Source organism: Spinacia oleracea, chromosome 5, assembly GCF_020520425.1.
Source record: "Spinacia oleracea cultivar Varoflay chromosome 5, BTI_SOV_V1, whole genome shotgun sequence".
In the NCBI taxonomy this organism is placed as follows: Eukaryota; Viridiplantae; Streptophyta; class Magnoliopsida; order Caryophyllales; family Amaranthaceae; genus Spinacia; species Spinacia oleracea.
The window spans coordinates 57,923,915-57,936,710 of record NC_079491.1 but is presented as its reverse complement, the minus strand read 5'-3'; the positions used below and the strand labels follow the sequence as shown (position 1 = coordinate 57,936,710).

The 12,796-nt window shown below is 40.2% G+C and overlaps 1 long non-coding RNA gene across 2 annotated transcripts; it reads right to left on the bottom strand.

Annotated features, from left to right (window-relative positions):
- Positions 1-3,524: 3,524 nt before the first annotated feature.
- On the bottom strand, positions 3,525-6,844 carry LOC130460856 (uncharacterized). 2 transcript variants are annotated; one of them, XR_008921046.1, is made up of 8 exons: positions 6,581-6,844; positions 6,235-6,440; positions 5,358-5,536; positions 4,857-5,008; positions 4,102-4,238; positions 3,964-4,003; positions 3,747-3,860; positions 3,525-3,617 (listed from the first exon to the last, which is right to left on the bottom strand). It is a non-coding gene; the product is annotated as an uncharacterized lncRNA (long non-coding RNA). The 2 variants fall into 2 exon arrangements; XR_008921045.1 differs by having other exon boundaries at positions 6,235-6,844.
- Positions 6,845-12,796: the final 5,952 nt, after the last annotated feature.

Genomic DNA, 12,796 nt, shown 5'->3' with positions numbered 1-12,796 from the left:
CTAGGAACTCGGGTGGTAAGTTCTATTCCAACATCGTAACCACTTTTCGTTCTTCATCTGGAATTTCTATAGTCTCTCCCAGAGATTCTAAGGCTATTGTTTTTTCAATAGAAATACCCGATCCTCAGAAAGCCATTGACACTGAGTTGGATCAGATCCCTTCTTCAGGCCGCTTTACTTCTCGGGACCGCGTCAAGATGATGAACCATATGCGCAGTGTTATTCCTCCGAAATATGCCGAGACTCTTCCCGAGGCGGCCGACACCCAGCTCGGCGCCATGCAGGCCTCTGTGCTGGATGTAAGTTTTGTTTTCTTTGTTTTTAGTGAAATATTTCTTCTCTTTGTGTTTCAAAATTTACGTTTGCCATTTTGCAGATGTTTATCCTGCTGGACTCGCTGAAAAAGTGGCGCACTTCTCTGGTGCATGAAGAGGCTAGAGCCTGCCTCCTTGTTAGTTAGTGCAGTAATCAGCATTTCGCTGAGCTAGAGGGGCTCCGTCTCACCAGGAAGGAGACGAACGATGCGCTGGCTAAGTCCCTGGCTTTTCATCGTGTTGAAAACAAGAAGCGTCTTGAACAGATTGATCAGAACTTCCAAGAGATTAAGGATCTTTCTGAGAAGAAGAAGGAGAAAGAGGACGAGCTGTCTCGTCTTGACGCCAAGTTTAAGGAACTGGAGCCACAGCTGGAGGCGGCTCGTAAGGAAGTGGCTAAGTCCAAGGAGGTGCGTAGTCAGTCTGTCGTGCTGGGTGAGAGGTCGATCCGAGGAGGCATTGAGCTGGCTTGGAATTTAGAGCTTGCCAGCATGCGGCCCTTCAGCTGGTTTGAGAGGTTCATAGATCATCAGGTGGACGTGGAGAAAGCTCTGAAAGAAGGACGTCCTCCTCCTGAATTTGTTCCCGGCGATGATGATGAATGAAGCATTTTTAGGGGCCTTGTATTTATTTTGGGATTTTGGTTTTGCGGCGCCTAGCTTAATGCCTTTTTGTGCATAATTTGTAATTATGACTGACTTGTTGGAAGTGACTAAGCGTCTTTGAACGTCTTTGAATGGAAGTTTTCGTTCTTTGCCTTATCTTATTTGTCGTTCCTGTTTATTTTTATTATGATGTTGGTTGGTTCAACATTTATAGCCGTCGCCCCTAAGCAGGGATGGCAATTATTTGTCTTGGTCTTTTTTGCCAAGGTCTTTAGCTACTTCATATAGCTGTTGGAAATGTGTATCCTCTTTGTTCTAGGTGATCAGCCTAGTGAGGGTGCTAATCTAGGCCACTTCTTAGGCCTTTAAACGACTAGTCTTTAATTCTTAGGAGAATGTTATTGTTTGGGCCTATTTTCAGGACATTGAATAAGGTATGTGACACAAATAAAGATTCCCTTGCAAGGCCGGCTTGTAGGGAGATTTTTCATTTAAAACTCATTAAGCCGTACTACATGATGCGTCTTTAGTGTGGACGTCTTCATTCTTACAAAATGATTGTTCAATAACAAGAAAACATAAATGTCAAACTTAGAAAAAGTATTTCTTTAAGTTGTCTGCATTCCAGGTACGTAAAATGGGACGTCCCTGCATGTTTTGAATCCGGTAGGTTCCGTCACGAACTTCCTCATAGATCTCATATGGACCTTCCCAGGTGGGGGTGAGTTTCCCTTGTTCATTAGCACGTCCAACTACTTCCATCTTTCTTAGCACAAAATCTCCAACTTTTAGATTCTTCTGAAGACCTTTTTGTTGTACTCTCTAGTCATTCGCAGTTTGTAAAGTTGTTGTCGTAGAGTCGCGTTCCCTCTGGTTTCAGGTAGGAAATCCAAGGTCGCCTTCATCATTTCCCAATTGGAATTTTCATCAAATAACATGATGCGCAGAGTTTGTTCGCACATTTCTATTGGTAGGACGGCTTCAGCTCCATATGCCAATAAGAATGGTGTTTCTCCTATGGAGTTTTTTGCCGTGGTCCGTATAGACCACAAAACATTGGGTAACTCGTCGGCCCACAACCCTTTTGCTTCATCAAGCTTCTTTTTCATCCCTTCGGAGATGATTTTGTTGAATGTCTCCACTTGTCCGTTTGCTTGAGGGCGGCCAACTGATGCAAAGCATGCCGTGATACCATGATCAGCTAATATAACTAGTAGAAAAACATTCATTTGAGGCGTCACTTTTATATTCATTTGCGGCGTTTTTGGCGTAGCAGCAAATAGAGTGGCAGCAAATGAATAGGATTGATTTGCGGCGTTAAAAAACGCCTCAAATTAATCATTCATTTGCGGCGTTAGGTAGAAAAAACGCCTCAAATGAATAATATTGTAAAGCGGCGTTTTCTACCTAAACGCCTCAAACATTGTAAAATTGCGTGAGTTTAAACGCCGCGAATAATGTGTAATTTTTTTTTATAAATAATTTTATTTTTTTATATTCTACAATCCCAAAAAATATAGAACCTGTACTCACGCCATATTTATACAATGTCCAAAAATATCATCAACCACCAATAACTTCCAAGAAACTTTGATTTTCACATATAAATCAACCATCATATGTTTACAAAAACAAACCACCTAAATAGTGATAGGACAGGTTAACTGCCGTGCCAAACATTCAATAAGCTACCTTATATAGCAGACATTTGATATTTTCCACGCGAAACCGAAAACATTTGACAACTTATATAGCAGACACACATAATCCCAATATCTTCAGACAAGAATATAAATCAGGTTCAACCTTTCAAGCAAACCTAAACCGTTGGCCTGATTCATCAGATGACGATATATCCTTTTCCTTTTCCTTTTCCTTTTCCTTTGCCTTCCTCCTTTTGAGTCGGGAGAAGTGCTGCATTATGTCTGCACATTCTTCTTCTAGTACCCCTCTTCGAATGTTCATCTTGGAGTGGAAAGGGTGTACAGGAGCAGCTGGCATCTCTGTCACTTCTGAAGGTTGATTTTATTATCTCATGAGGTCAGCCACTCAGGAACATGACACAGTGCCTGTTAATCCAAGGAGCGTGTGAAAATGCTTGTTATTGCATATAGATTTCGTATTTCTTAAAGTAGCATAGTACATAGTAGATGACAAGTAACATGGGGGAGGGGAGAGAATGAGGGGAGGTAGACAGGAAACGGACTGGAAAAGGACACTAACTAAACACAGGTAGAAGAAGGAAGGCAACTCGGAAAGATGTTTGCCTGAAAGCCATAACTAAAAAAATACAAGAGGGCCAACAACTTGAAATCAGTTAGTCACAATACCATATAAAGTTACAATGGGATGCATCCAATCAGATGTATGTGTTTAACAGATATAATTCAAGGTTATACACCAGTAACATTTCTTACGGCTGATAAATATATTTTGTAATTTTTTTAATGTACGCCTGACAAATTAAAGGTCACCATAATAGTGAGTTTCAAAAAATTAATCTAAGTGAATGTCTTGTTCAGAGAGAAAAAATGCTCTAAAATATAGCATGAAGTCATCCATACCTTATCCAGCTGCCATCAGCTCCAAGAAGCTTATTAGGAGCACCCCAGGGTACTGATTCTGACTTGAAGGATGGCTTCGGCAAACATGGGACATGGCTCCAGTATAATATCAAAGTCTTGCTGAATCTGGCAAACTAGAAAATAAAGCCACATTGAACATTTGAACTACGAAATAAGTATGTATTTAAATCTATCAAGTTCATGAAGTAAAGCCCCCCTTAAAGTTTGAAAATAGAATTTTAATCATGGATCAGGTATCAGACCTCAGCTATCACAGTAACAATGCATTGAGGTAGTCCTTTAAGAGCTACAGATTCTGCCGTAGACATTGTTGTAGCCATCTCTTCACATGATGCAGTATTCTGCCGAACAGTGACCTGTAAATTGTAAGGAAATTTGAATCCTGCTTTCCACTTATCATTGTAATAGTATGAAAAATACTTTCAACATATATAGAGAATGTGCAGTCAGGGACTTTACCTGTTGAACTGTTTGCAATGTCAAGACCTTCTAGCTCTATCTGTTAACACAACAGCAAGATCATGCATGATTCAAGTTTCATGTATTGGAAGCTACAAAAAGGAGATATCAAGTTCGTAAATTAAAAGCTTTACTGACCTGCCAGTAACCACTATCAGTTACTGAGACATAAGTATGATCCCCTAGATGGTGTTTCAGGTCAATGGCGTCGAAAATAATTCACCTCCAACTTCTGTATTCTGTGGATCCTTATTAATCCACGGAGAGAATATTTCCTAAAACAAGGATAATTAGGATCATCTCAAAAAGCTGACACCCTCGATATTATGTGACCAGTAACTCATCCAAGAATGGTGCAGAATTCTGCACTAGTCATAGCAACAAATGGATATGTGCCACAGATTTGACAATTGATAAGGGTTTATTTCACTTATAACAATATAGGTTCTATTCGATCAAACGACAACTATATTTACTACAGAATTACTCAACTATGATACTAGCAAATAGCAAGCACATATAGACAAAACGACTATAACAGTCAAAATATGACCGTAATTCAAATAGACAAAACGACAAGGAGGACGAAGGAGGAGTGACACATACTAATTTGTCAAGTACACGTAGCCTTTAGTGAGACGACACGGTGGATACGAGTCTGAAGAGTTTTGTGATTCGCGGTCGAGATGAGTCGATCTGTAGCCTTTAGTGAGACGACGACGGTGGAGATCAGTCCCAAAATCTATTAAAGAGGAGATACTCGGTGGTGAAATAAGAATGAAAGAAGAAGGTAGAAGGGAGAATGGAGAAGGGAGAAGGATACAAGCACTCAAAAGAAAGGCAAGATCGAAGAAGACAACTGAAGGATAGGAAAGGAAAGGCAAGGGTTTTACCTTATTAGTTTGGCGGCGGCAAGATCCGAAGTACTGAGTGGCAAGTTGAAGCTACCAAGTAAGGCAGTGATAGCATCACACAATCATACATATGCATTCCATGAAACAAGGCAACAAAGTTACATGGTGTATCTATTTTCCTGATCCATAACCTGCAGTTTTGAGGACAATATTGCTTAAGCCAAACTTATAATGACAATTCAAAGTCGGTCAATTATAATATCTAAAGGGTCAGCTACAATTAAGTTAAGTTCAGTACTTCAGTTCAGTGTCAAAACCACAACCCTCCCTCTACAATAGGCATCTGTTACATTCATAGGGGAAAATTCAAGATAATTTTGTAGGATTTTTACGAATCTGTAGGATAAAATTTTAGGTTCTTGTGACGCAAAAGAAAATATATTCATCTTATGCTATACTGGAAATCAAGAAGAAATATATTTGGCCAACTACTTCTTTTCTTGAAGAAATCACGAAGAAATATCTTGAATTTTACATTACCTCTTCATAGAATGTCATTGCAGTCAGACGATACCCTACCAAGAGTAAGTATTCCTTCACAGCACAGTTAAGATCTTGTCTTTCGTTATCCTTCACAGATCCTAAGTTTGACAGCGTGGTGTCGTTCTTCTGTCTTCTTATATCAAGAGATGGGTCAAAAGAAACACTTCCATTTGTACCTGCAGAAAATGGTACAAAGCTCCGTAAATACTGGAAAGCATGAAAAAGAAAAAGGGACTCAATAGGATATCACATAGCTTCCCAGTTCTAATGCCAATACCCAAAGCGATTTGCTACCAATTTGATAATCTGAAGTCTCCACCTCATCAAAACTGCAGTTTTAGACAGCTTTGGCATGGACTACCAGCATGCAAAACCAGAGCCTTGATCAGGTTACTTCAAGTGGTGTCTACCTTATAATAGTGATTTTGATATGAAAGCAATGCAGGCACTTATAACAACACTTGCAAATGTATTAAAGTCATGCTAGAGTTCCAAAAGCAGAATAAATTTATAAGCAAAGTAACTGAACCAAAACAGAACAAAAGCAAACAGAACAGACAAAACCAAAACATAACCAAATTTATATGACAGGTTGTTTATATGCTTAACTGAAATTCACGAAATAGAACTGAACTATACAAAATTGGACTATACAAACAGAACACACATCAACCATTATGCATAACACCTAACTGCATACCAGCATATACATACCAACACACAAATCAACACCATAAAACAGCAGCATCCCCGTGTAACATATCACAAACTGGTACGACATGTAAACCCCACATTTGAAACATCAACAATCAAGTTTATCAACTAAAATTAAAAAGACGAAGATGAAATATGAAAATTTTAAAGTAGCCCTTACAATAGGTTTTGTCTGGATTTGCAGTTCACTTCGTTAGGTGGAAGAGCAAGCTGTTGTTCTTCTTTCAGCTCAGGCAAGAACTCATTTGGGTGGGATAGGTCATATCCCTTCACTTTCTTTTGTCGTCTTATTGCACTCTTTCTCTTATGGCAAAGAAATAATCAAATCCCAAGTGACCAAATGTGACAGTAATAAGTAAAAAAAACCTTGTAAAAAAGAAGTCGAAATATTCAGTTGCAAGTTTGTGTATAAGAAATTAACGGAACGAGAAGTTAACTTCGCAAGCTTTCCCATAAAATGTGGAAAATATATCAGCAAAAGAAAATAAGGTTACAAAATAACTAACCTCCCAGGTAAAGGGCTCAAGCCATATATTATTAGAGGTGTTAGTTCTAGTGCTTCCTCAAGTGGATACAACCAGAAACAAGATAATTTCAAATTTCCATGTGAAATGAAACTGTTCTACACTGTCCTGGAGGAATGTTGCATTTTATCTCATTCAATGTAATCATAACAGCCTACAGCCTGCTGGGGGTGTAGAGAAACAAAAAAAAAAGAGGGAATCATTGTTTATACAAACATCAGCCTGCTGAACATTATCATCAAAGCCCTGCAAAACAGAAATTAAAGTGAACAAATAGCTCATAAGTGAACAAATGAAATTTGGCAAGACACCATATGATATAAGCTCCACCAAATTAAAGTTGCTTAGAACAGATTCATACTAAGGTCAATCAAACATGCTAGTTGGTAGCAGAAAGCAACAGAGATCGGACTCAGAGTTCCATTTCAATTAAAGGATATGAGAATGTTACAAGCTCTCAACTTGTAGACATTATCAGGTTACATCAACACTCAACTGAGACTTGTCTTGCAATTAAGACTACAACAACCAAACCAAAGCCTTACTCCTAGAATAGATAACCGAGAATCTATCTCCCATCTTTTCCCACTAACATATCAGTTTTACTCAATGCTGAAAATCTTACCGCTAACAAATCACCTTAGGGGAACAAATTTACCAGCGAAACAGTAAGTAATTAGTTATCACTCAATACATAATTCAAGCAGGGATTTCCAAACAAACCTAGAAAAATGCTGCACTCTTCTGGCCTACTCTTCAATTCATACCTCCAAGGCCTCAGCCCCTTCAATCTATATATATATATATATATATATATATATATATATGTATATATATATATATATGTATATATATATATATGTATATATATATATATGTATATATATATATATATGTATATATATATATATATATATATATATATATATATATATATATATATATATATATAATTTACACCCTCAATACTCAAAATAAAGAAGAATCAAGTATTAAAATAAGTGAGTGAATGCAATTTGGAATAAATTCGAGAAATTCGATTACTTCTGAAACAGGAATTTCATCGAACAGCTCATCAATTGAAATTCGATTACTTTTTCTACAATTGCTTCTCAATTCAACAATATTCACATCCATAATTCAAGACATTGGTTGGTTGTGATTACGGAATTTTGAGTTTTTGATTGTGAAATTAGGGATTTGAAATTGACAATTCAACAATTAAAGTAAAACTCACAAAATTAAGTAGAATTTCAGCAAGAAAAAATATGTCTTACTGTAATAAAACTTGTGTTTTTCTCAAATTTGTGAACTTCTTTCTTCGAAGCACCTCATCTAAACATCAAATTTGCAAAATAAATTAGACATACGACATTACCTTACCTCAAATTCAAAGCAATTTTAAGGTTCTTCTAAGCCAAAATTTGAATTTGATAATTAGGGTTTACATTTTCGGTGGAGAGAGGAGAGGAGAGGAGAGAGCAAGAGAGATTCGATAACTCATACACAATTCATGTTAATTGAGAGACTGAAACGAGGGGAATAGAGTAATTGAACCAAAAAAACGGCAAGGATGAGGAGGAGTCAGTGGAAGCATAATTTACCTTAAGTAAGAACGGCAGTGGTGGAGATGAGGTTGAAGGACAGACAGTGACGGTGGAGATGAATATGAGCTTCACTTTCTCGGTGAATTCGGTGGTGGAGATGAGGCGAAGGACAGACGGCGATGCTGGAGATGAGGTTGAAGGAAGAACAATGTGGTTTTGTGAAAGGACGAGAAGCAAAAGAAAGAAGCTAAACGCGGGTGAATAAGAGAAGTATGGGGACAACACTTTGCGACGTTAAACGTGATGACGCCGCAAACTAAAATGGTTTGAGGCGTCATAATTCAAGATAACGCTGCAAAGCAAGTTTTTTTCACCTAATTCATCTATTTTGTCATTTAGTTAGAGGCGTTCTAAAATTAACGCCGCTAAGTCATGGCAGCAAATCAATATTTTTCTACTAGTTATAACCAACTTTCAAACTTGGGTGTCTTGAATTGTGGCCCATTATCAAAGACAATAGATTGAGGCACACCGAATCTTGTAATAATGTTTTTCCAGATGAAGGCTCTCACGTCCTGTGCCTTGGTGTTTTTCAGGGCTTCAGCTTCTACCCATTTGGTGAAATAGTCGACATCGACTATCACATAGCGCACTCCTCCTGAGGCCGTCGTGTAAGGGCCTAGTAAGTCCATCCCCCATTTGGCAAATGGTATGGGGCTTGTAATGGGTGTTAGCTTCTGAGCTGGTCGTCGAATTAGATGAGCAAACTATTGACATTTATCACATCGCTTAACCAAGTCAAGTGCGTCTTCCTTGAGAGTGGGCCAATAATACCCAGTTCTTAGAGCTTTTTCTGCCAAGTCCCTCCCCCCTATGTGAGAGCTGCATAATCCTTGGTGCAGATCTTCCAGTACCTCATGCCCCTTTTCTGGGGTTACGCAGCGGAGAAGAGGCCGTGAGAAGGCTTTTTTGTATAAGGTCCCATTCCACATCTCGAACCAGGTGCATTTCTTTTGCAACCTTTCTTCCTGCTTGGGATCTTCAGGGAGTACCCCATTCATTTTGAAATTAACTATGTCGTCCATCTAGGTGGCCGTCCGATCTAGGATGGTTGTTCCCGCGACATCAATGCTTTTAGTTTGCTTTACCTCCCAAAATACATGACGCGGGGTGTCGCAAGACGCAGAGCTGGCCAACTTGGATAAGGCGTCTACCTTGCTATTTTCAGACCGCGGTATATGTTGTATTTCGAAGCTAGTCAGTTGTTGTATTTCCTGGCGGACTATTTCCAAGTATCTCATCATGGCGTTGTCCTTGGCTTCGTATTCTCCCTTTGCTTCGCTGACAATTAGCTGTGAGTCAGATAGGACCAAGATTGATGTTGCTCCTGCTGCTTTGCTCATTTGAATTCCACATATTAAAGCCTCGTACTCAGCTTCATTGTTTAACGCCTGAAAGTTAAGCGCATTGCATACTCATAGACATCCCCCTATGGTGATTCGCAGATGATGCCGGCTCCACACCCATTTTGGGTGGCGGACCCATCTACATGGACCACCCATTGTGTCTTATCATTTTTTAAGTGGGCCGGCCTAGTCATTTCCACAATAAAGTCAGCAAATGTTTGCCCCTTTATTGCCTTCTGAGGTTCATATGAAATGTCGAATGCATTGAGTTCGATTGCCCAATTGAGCATTCTTCCGGACGCTTCTAGATTGGTGAATGGCTGTTTCAGAGGTTGATCTGTGTATACTATCAGTCGATGAGCCAAGAAGTAAGGGCGAAGCTTCTTGCTGGCCAAGAACAAGGCTAAGCCAAAATTTTCAATAGTCGGGTACTTAAGCTCGGCATTCTGTAGCATGTGGCTGATGAAGTAGACGGTTAACTGTACTCCATCTCTTTTTGTGAGTAAGACGACACTTAGAGCGTGATCTGAGATGGCAAGATATAGGCATAAAACCTCTCCTTGGGGAGGGCTAACTAGGCGCGGCAGAGTGTGCAAATGCTCCTTCAAACGAAGGAAGGCAGCTTCTGCCCGTGGCGTCCATTCGAACTAGGTCCCCTTTTTGATGGTGCTGAAGAAGTAATGACACTTATCTCCAGCTCTGGACAGAAAACGTCTTAAGGCGGCTAGACAACCAGTCAGACGTTGCACATCTTTAATTGTCTTTGGGGACGTCATAGTGATGATTGCTTGTAGTTTGTCAGGATTGGCCTCAATGCCCCTTCCGTCAATTAGAAAACCGAGAAACTTGCCGGAAGTGACTCCAAAAATGCATTTTTTTGGATTGAGTCTCATTTGGTATGCCCTAAGGGTCTCGAAGGTCTCTCGCAAGTCCCCGAGGTGGTCTGCCCTTTGTTTGATTTTTACAATCATGTCATCAATATAGGCTTCTATATTCCTTCCAAGTTGTTTTGCAAAAACTGTGTTCACTAAGCCTTGGAAGGTGGCTAGTGCATTCTTTAGGCCGAACGGCATCACCTTGTAACAGTACAAACCCTACTATGTGACAAACGATGTCTTCTCCTGATCTTCAGGCCACAAGGGAATTTGATGAAATCCAGAGTAGGCGTCCATAAAGCTCATCATGGCATGTCCTGCCGTCGAATCGACAAGGCGGTCTATCTTTGGTAAAGGGAAGTTGTCCTTGGGGCAGGCCTTGTTTAGATATGTATAATCGACGCACATTCTCCACTTCCCATTGGGCTTGGGCACTAGCACTACATTGGCCACCCAGTCCGGGTACTGACATGGGCGTATAAAGCCAGCGTCCATCAATTTTTGCACCTCAGCGGCGGCGGCTAAGTTTCTTGCCTCCCCATGATTCCTTTTCTTCTGTCGTACTGGTTTCATGGCACCATCTACATTCAATTTTTGCACTGCTACTGCTGGATCAATACCGAGCATTTCTTCCACTGTGAAGGCAAATATTTCTTTGTATTCTCTCAGCAGTTGTACCAGTTGTAGACACCTACTTTTGTCCCCATTCCCGAAAGGGAAGGTTCGATGATGAGAACATAAATCTCCACTTGGCAAAGCATCTCCTATAAAATAACGAATCTCAATCGCCCTTTTCATTTCACCCGAACCTGCTATTTATAGAAACCTGCTGAAAATAGTAACTACCGTAACGGGTAGTTGCTAAAAGTGGCAAGTCATAAAATATAGAAACCTGTCAGAATTAGGTGTTGCACTCCAACATAAATCCTAAAAGAGATAGAATTTGTAAGAGGAATCCTATTCCTAGTATAGCTCGAAAATAAGAGTTACGTATTAATTAAAATCCTAACGAACCTAGAGTTCGAAACGGGCCCAGACGCATTCCGTCATAAAGTTAATGCGCACTAAAAGACTCGGATAAGTCTCAAAGACTCGGTATTCCACGAGTCCAAATCTGACAAGGAAATACGGCCCAGACACTATTTTCAACGCCTGGCCCTGGGCGCCGAAATCTTTGGTGCCCAGCCCTGGGCGCTGAAATTACCTGGATACGTGTTCTCTCCTAATTCTTCTTGGATTAGTGCTCTAAAATTCTATCTTTCCACGAACTCTTCCCTATAATTACAGCCCCAAATTCGACGTGAAAAGAACACACAATTCATATTCTGAGTATTGACTCCAACCCCTAAGCCTAAGCCTCACGCTGCGAAATTGATCCCGCGTTCTGTCGCAATCGATCCAAAAATCGAACAGAACGTATCTTGTCCCTTGTAGCTGAAGAATTAAGCCCGGAAACTTGAGATTCGTTAAATAAAAGGAGAAATAGCAAAGCCAAAGTGGTTAGTTTTCTGAGAACCGTGACGCACCTCTCAAGGGTGCGTCGTAATGTGTCCCTTCGCATGATTTAATCGCTTTCCTCGCCCTTTTATAAAACTGTTAAACTATTAATCTGATTGTTCTATCACGCCTAATAAAGATAATATCTTGGACAATTGAACTATCATGCTAGGTCCCTTAATTCAATCTAAACAAGATAATCACGATCGATCTAGTATTATGTGTTGCATATTGCTAAAATCAATTCAGATTAGTTTAATAGTTAACGCATGTCCCTTCAATTATTTATGCTGAGCTAGTAAGGATATCCTGCCTCTGGAGTTATCGAAGAGCAAGTACTCCTCTCGGTAGTTACAGTCCCCCGAACCCTCAATCTCTACCCTGCGGGTGTACGTTGAGCGATCCCCACACTAGGGATCACAAGGGAACCTATGGCCGTCGTGGTCAAACATAATTGCACTCCCTTTATGTCACGATAACCGGGTTTTGTCAGTTTTTCTCATTGTCGTTAAAAACTGAATGGCGACTTCTATATTACTAGTCAATTGGGTGTAAACTCACAGGAAATCCAATTACACTTGATTTGACAAAAAGAAACGTCACGCCCACGAGGGACGAGGTCACGCATTAGCCTCGTGCTTTTTCGACCCCCTCACAGTGGCGACTCCACTGGGGATTGTGAAGGAAATACTCGTGCTCGTAGGTAATCAAAATAGCCGAAGGGTGAAACGATCCTACCCCGCGTTTATTTCCCCATCAAGTTGGGACGACCTGAAAATCAGCATATTAATGTGAACGGACAGAACCGCATAATGAATCTTGGCTCCCTTGGATGTTTCATCTCGGGAGTTGGGACTAAGGATACCCATCGCC